Source organism: Pelecanus crispus, chromosome 3, assembly GCF_030463565.1.
Source record: "Pelecanus crispus isolate bPelCri1 chromosome 3, bPelCri1.pri, whole genome shotgun sequence".
In the NCBI taxonomy this organism is placed as follows: domain Eukaryota; kingdom Metazoa; phylum Chordata; class Aves; order Pelecaniformes; family Pelecanidae; genus Pelecanus; species Pelecanus crispus.
In genome coordinates, this window is record NC_134645.1 from 76,657,810 (window position 1) to 76,665,679 (window position 7,870).

The following is a 7,870-nucleotide window of genomic DNA, read 5'->3' on the forward strand; positions in this document are numbered from 1 at the left end:
CCTCTCCCTGATTGTCACTGACACAATGGTGCTTGCCAGAAATTGATATATTATAGCCAGTTATTTTTAAATACTGGGACAGAAGAAAAAATTATGGCATTTTTCTACATAGTATATTTGGACAATATTTTTTAAAGCATTTTTTATATATATTATACTTAGTGACAGACAATGTCAGAGCAATTCAGTGTCTGATCTGAAGGCATTAGCAGTCTGCCCACTGCCCTCAATGGGCTGTTGATTAGGTCCCTATTTGCTAAGTAAACAAAAAGTTTAGTTTGTCGCATGTACACAGTCACAGAAGTATTGTGCTCTAAGTGAAACCACAGATTCTTGCCGGTAACAGATTCTGGAATCTGCTCAGGAGGAAAATGGACGCTGATACCCGTGTCAGAGAAGTGATGTTGCTTATTGTCAAAGATTTCTTATCTCCAGCCACAAAGTGGTCACATTGCTTTCAGAGCAGCTGAGCGTAAATACTGGCCAAAGACAAGATCCTTGGGATACCTGGGATAGTGGACAGAAATCCAGCCGTGCCCTGGCGAGGGTGCAGCATGAAGCCTCACGCACTGCAGAGTACTGAGAGATCAGCATTGATACGGGTTGCTTGGTAAAGGGATACTAGATCCGTTCAGTAATGGGCAGGTTCCTGGTGGGCAAGGCGCTTTCCAAACCACTGGCATTAAATAAGCAAGCTTGCTTATTTCCTACTCCATTTAACACACCAAGCCAAAGGAGGTTGAGTATCTCCTCAGCCCCAGCCAGCCTCAGCTAGTCCTTTCCTTCACCCAGAACACCTTCAACACCACCTGTTCAACCTGCTACGTGTTTTGAAAACATCAGAAAGGTCTTTGCTGTGTCTCTTATCAACAGAATAAGTGAACAGAACATTTGTGGAGGATTTAGCAGTACATCCTGCTGCAATCTGAACTAATGAGTGCTCGATTTAATAGTGTACCGAAGTGATGGGTGGGTTATTATAATGGTACTCAGTAAAGGGTGCTGTAAGAGACAGGTCTTATTGCTTGATTCCAGCATGTCTGCTTTGCCCTTGGAAAAGTCACCTGCTCTTTCTGTAAAATAAAATTAAGTGGTTCCTTGCATTCAGTTAGCATGCAAATCTTTTGGGGAAAGAACTGTTTCATATCATGTGTAGTGCCTAGTATGATATATATGCTTATAGTCTCAAACAAATGAAATATTACCAGTAATAGTATATGCTGATATTTATGAAAAGGGCCATTACAATTATCTTGCACAACACAAAGAAGTTCTTAATTTTTTATAGGCATAGTTTTTTCTGACTTTTTCATGCAACCCTCCTACTATTCTTTATAAGGACTCCACAAAATATTATCTCATAACACTTTTATTTCAACAGCAATGGGAATCCCATAAAGAAGTTTGTTGATCCCATAATACTTTCTATTTTGGGGTGAAAAATTATAAGCCGTGGTAACAAAGACAGCCTTTGGTATTTATCTGGCTACATTTTTAACTTTTCATATATATGCACATAAACTTGCAGAAAATAGGCGTGGATTTATATACTCATTTATCTAAATTCCAATCAAATGCTACTGCCACACTTCATTAAAAACAAGGCACTTGGACATGCACTGTTTACAAATGGGAAATAACATAAATAAAACAGACTGAGTAAGGGCTAGACCTGGGGAGAACAGGAGATCTCTCATGGGAATGAAAGTAATAATGAGAAACTCTGGAGATTATGTTCCTTCAAAACACTTTGTGTTGGATTGATGGGATTAAACAATTCTGACCCTAAAATTCACATGTGAAACTTTTGTTGAGCACCTACACATGCATTTAAGAATGTTTTTTTTTCTCTGGTATTTTATATAGCTCACAACACGTACATTACTGGCTACTGAAACAGCAGCAACTTCCTCAAATCCTCCATTAATGAAGTCCTGGAAAGGCAGTTTGAAGAAGTACTTTTAAAATTTCTGTGCCTAAGTTAGTCTTCAACCAAGGATATTATCTGTAATGTGAGCATAGAGGAAGCTGTGTACTTATGTGCAAAAGGGGTTAGGATAGAGATTGCCAGTGATGGTGCATCTGTGTTAAATCTTCTGAAACATAATTTTCCAATTAGTGAACACAAACCAGTGATGTTTTCCTTTTATCCTCTTCACTTATCTCACAGAATAAAATTATTTTTACAGTGAATAATTGTTTGAATAGATTCCCCTTTAATTTTGAATGTCTCCTTAATTTGTATTTTCTGATTACTGCATGGTTATTATGCCAGAAAATACAGGATGACTCCAAGCCTAGAGAAGCGCAACTATGGGCAATCTCCAGGGGCCAGAGTTCGGGATTTTCTGCGCAAAACCGCTATAGAGAATTTCACTCTTCTTAGCGTAGATCACTGTCCAGAGGTGAACAGGCCCAAGATAAGTGCTGCTTTTTCTTATCCTATTATGAAGGAGTTTTGCTGTTGTTGATAAGAGGCAGGATAGGTGATACAACAATCATTGTCTGGCTCAGTGGTATCTAGTGTCATGTTGGGAAATTAGGAAAAAATCAGATGAAGTTCACATGTTCATCCATCTCTTCATTCTACCTCCCTTCAAAGACTGCACTATTTAAAAGAGTTCTGTCATTAACAAGTCCATTTAATTCTTAAAGCACTTCTTGTCAGTACTGGTAGGGAAGGGCATTTGTTTTGCCTGCCATTTGACAGGGAAATGACACTAGTCATTTAGGCATCCAGATAAAGGCTGTATAATAATTGCTAAGAAGATTCACCTGCTATTATAGTTGAATTTTTTTGGTGTTCTTTTGGGCTTTGCTTTTTTGTGCATAAGAAACAATAATGGTGCCATCATAGTCTTGGAATACTTAAATACAACAAATAGTAGTAGTCTTCCACTGGCATTCAAACTTGACATCTCATTGTCTACTGCTCTACTACTTTATGTTTTGAATCAGTCTGCCAGCAAGAATTGAATATTAGCCTTGATCAAAATGCATGATCCATGCAAGGACAGAGGATGGGAGGGGTAAGGAACTGTTAGACATACATATACTGAACAATGTGTCAGGAATACTATAATATAATAGACAGTCATACTCATGACAAAAATAATTCTGTAATTGTTTTCCTTGTTCTAGCTGCTTTTTTTTTGTTTGCTATTTGGATGCACATACAAAGCTAGTATTTCTTGCAGATGAGCTACTTTCATTTCTTTCATTCTTCCACTAACATTTTTATCTTAATGTAATGCACATGTTACATTGCCATATATTAAAAATACTGTCTCCAAAGACCTTGGTAGTGAACAGGTTGCATAGTGTTTTGAATTTGAAGGTAAGTTGGTGCATCCCTAAATGTGGTAGTCTCACAGTTAATCTGGAGATCTGTCATGGTTCAGTCCTGGAGAGCATAGATAAGTCTAGTGTAGCCAAGACACCTCTGCAGAATTAAGCTGTGAATTACTCTGGTGTAATTCAGAAAATAATCTAGTTTTCTGTTTCCTAATTTCTCACTAATGAGATAGGACTAGATGTGGTACCTATGCAGAGACCTTTCTTACTGCCTCACTTCTTGGAATCATGTAATTATGAATCACCTTTCATTAACCTATAGATACATTCAGACTCTAATGAGAACTAATGGAAATGCTACCTATCATCATCATCATCGTCATCATCATCATCATAATCACGTTTTTATTGTGTCTGGTTGATGATTTATGAATGCTTGGATGCAGAAATAATGACATTACCTTTTAAAAACGAAATGTAGTCTCAAGAACAATGAGAACATTTGTGCAATCTTTCAATATATAAAGGGGGCTTACAAGAAAGATGGAGAAGGACTTTTTGCCAAGGCCTGTAGTGATAGGACAAGGGGCAATGGTTTTAAATTGTAAGAGGGTAGATTTAGATTGGATATACGGAAGAAATTTTTTACAATGAGGGTGGTGAGACACTGGAACAGATTGCCAGAGAAGTTGTGGAGGCCCCATCCCTGGAAGTGTTCAAGGTCAGATTGGATGGGGCTTTGAGCAACCTGGTCTAGTGAAAGATGTCCCTGCCCATGGCAGGCATGGGTGGGCTAGATGATCTTTGAAGGTCACTTCCAACCCGAACCATTCTATGAGTCTAAGAATCTGCTGGCCACATATAACTACTTAGACAAATATATGTTAAAGAATTCTGCATCCATGGAAACAAGAACATTTATTCTATAGGTTTAAAGAAAAGAACATCTGTATTTCAATGTATTTGTGGTAGATGAAAGACTTGGATATTAAAGTTATTATTAGTTCACAGTACAACTTCAGCAGCTGTTGGTTATGAAATCACAGCTGTTGTTTCCTTTAAATCAAGACTTTTTTTAAGTTTATGTTTTGGGTTTCTGATGTGCCTCACAAATATGATTTTTCTTATCACTAGGAGTAAAGTGAAAACAGGACTTCCCAGTGAGTGATGGAAATCTACATAAACAAGTTGATGTGTGAAAAGAAGGAAACCATACTGATTTAAAACAAGAAACCACAAAACATGGGAAAACACTACATGCACTGGCCTCAGACTCTTGAAGCTCTTTCTTCTCTCTGCCCCTCTGGACTATAAAGCTGATATAAAAACCTTTTGCTGTTGAAGCATGGGAAATCTTTAGAGCAACTTGTGGGTTTATGTTTTTTTATGGTACAAGGTTTTATGCTTACCCTTTCAGATTTTAAAGTGGGTCCATTTAACAGAAAATACTGGTAAAGAAAGTAACCTTTTAAAAATACAGATATTTAAATATACCTCTAGGAAAATGCTAACTTTTTTTTTTCTTTTTCAAATAAAACTTCATTGCTTTTCTATGAAATCACGCAATTTCTGTCTTGCAGTGTGGCAATAACCATTTCATCAACATAGGTCACAATGGGAGTACCTGAAAATTGCAGGAAATTGAATGCCTGAAAATCTGCTCTGCAGAGATGTAAAATAAAAGCTGAAAAATTCACATAGCTAATGCCTTTTTCTTTCTGTCCTTAGCTGATTGTAGTCAATTCTTGCTGTCTTTTTGGATAGCTGCTGACACAACTTGTTTCTTCTTCCAATTAATGAAGGTAATGGTAGCTGTTCTACCACCCTCAGCATTAAATGCTGTGTGATTGCAAAGAGATTTAATACCAAACTTAAGATTAATCATGGGCTTATATACTGTTAACTACTTTGTATTGTATTTCTAAAAGATGTGGATAAGCAGAATGCTTGGGGATGTAACTGCAGATTAATGATTTTATCCATTCTTGTGGTGTGTCTTCAAAGAAAATTTCTTGTCAGGGAACACAAATAACTTAAAGCACAGTCTTGTTTCCTGTTTTCTCATTAGCCAAACTGCAGTATTTTTGTGTATGTAAGCTCTCCTTAACCAAAAGCACACAATGTTCAGTAGGAAGTTTGTAGAGTGATATGCTATTCTACAAGATTTTAAGAGTGAACTTTTTAGCAGGAACCATTCCCAATGGTTTTAATTTGTGGATTCCGCCCCCCACCCCAGTCTTTAACTCTGAAGATTGAAGTCAGTCTCCAGAGTGACTTGTGCAGGTTTGCTGTTTGGGGTTCTTGTCCTTATCTGAAAGGAATTTTTATGAGTGTCACCTGTTCTGCCTGTACTCTCTTTGCAGATGTATGTTTGCTTTTATAACACAATCAGTTAAACCTTGTAAGGTGAGCTGAGGTCTTTTAAGATCTCAAAAGAAAACCAAAATAAATAAATAAAATCCAGAATAAGGGTGACAATGACAACCTTGAATCGATTCTCAAAAAAACCTACAAAATAAGTGGAGAGCTCGAGTCCTAGGGTTGAAAAGGTTTTAGAGTCAATGTTAAATGTATTTAAGCATCAAACCTGAACTAACAAAGGCATAAAACCTATCTACCTTCAGGAATCCTGGCCCTTTCCTGTAGAACTCCTTACAGCTGAGTAAAGAGCTCCTAACAGCTTACCTTCTCTACGAACTGAAGGAGATTTAAGTTCCCAAAAAACAAGGTCCCCCCAAGACTGGCTGGCTGACCTCAGGACTGCCTACAGTAGCCAGTACTGAGAGGACCCTCAAATGCTACTCAGATCTTCTACACTTTGGCACCTATGGACACCAGCCCTTCCCACAAAACACCACTGGAAGGAGTGTTATCACAGAATCACGCAATAACTGAGGTTAGAAGGGACCTCTGGAGAACATCTAGACCAACCCCAAATTATCTTTATCTGTGTGCAATAACTAAGTGTTCAGGGAGAAGGTGAACACATATGTAGTTGTTCAGATATGTGGTTTTAAGACAGTAACAAGACAGGGACTCATATGAAATCAGGGCAAGTGCAAACCAGCCTTTTCCCTGGTGTCCCATTCTAGATCCTGTCAGCCAGCACATTTGGGACACATGGACTCGACCTTCTCTTCTATCTGAAGAGGTTTAAACCCATGTTTTCCAAAAGTGTTCTTGACCAAGTATACTGAGAAAGGGAAGCAAATGAGTTCTCATTCTTTCTTATGCTATTTGCAGAGAGTAATTGAAGACTTGGGTCAGAGAGAAACCAAGCATTTCTATGATATCTTTTAGTGATGAAGGCATTCCCTTAAAAGTAGGGTCTACCTGACTTTCAGTCCCTGCTCCCAAAACTGAACCTTTTTTCATTTCTTTTATTCTAATTATTTTTTAATATTATCACTTCTGTTTCACCTCCAAAATGACTGAAGCAAAGTGCTCATATTTTTAAAGGAGTTTATGTGGGACAAGTACTGTAAGAGTTAAAAAATCACTAAGTACTATTTGCAAAAGCGATTCAATGAGAATAAGCACAAGGTCACCAAGATGACTATTTGGATTTAGGTAGCTAGCTGTCCCTTTAACAGTCCATATCGAAAACTAAGACCCTTAGATCTCCCCACAGTCAATTGGAGATTTCTAAAAACTGTAACCACTTATATTTTTAAACTCAAAATCCCTGTAAGACTAATTCTATTTTAAGGTGTGTTCAGTATTAATAATGCTGAGAGGTTTGGCACCAACTTCATACCTGCTTGCCATCAATATTTTCTTGTAAGATGATCTCCAGCCTGACTTTCTTGCACATAGGCATTTCCAGAATGTGCCAAATATACAAGGCAATATACCCCTGGCAGTTTCTGAATATACTGACTCTCTGAGGAGGTTTCCGAATGCTCAGGCTAGAAGGACTTTCTCAAACAAATTGTCAATGACATTCCAATGAGTAGAGAGCACTTGGAGCAGAGAGACTTAAGTCCCCTCCTTTATGTAGCAATGATCTCACTATAGGATTGCAAGCCGTCACTGGCAGAAGGGCTGGACCCCCAGCATCCAGCCTGTCAGGAGAAAGCCAAAATATCTAGGCTAGAGGTTTTCTTTCCCTCTGGGTGGCCCTTTTACTACAGGTTGGGCCCAAATATTTGCATAGTCAATAGATTAATGACATTTTTGCTCACTTGTTTTCCAATTAAGAGAACAGGAGATAGAACAAAGGAGAGAAATAAAACCTGATGAAGAATTCTGAAATAGCATCTCGATCTACTGGGTCAAGCCTGCCATGCTGGCTTTTATGAAAAATTGTCCTTCATCCATCCTGACTTCACCCTGATAGCTGACTATCTTCTTGGCTGCATGGGATAGAAGCAGCCTTGCTAAATTATTTGGAAAAAAACCCAAACCCCAAACTGTTCATTTTTAGAGAAATTCAATTTTGGAATGGCTAAAAATACTTGTCCTCAACATCAGAAAGGTCAAATCCATTTAATCTTTCATTTCAAAATTATATTTGACTTGAAGTTTAATCTAGGTTTATTAAAATATTAGAGAAGATAAATTAAACAAAAATCTC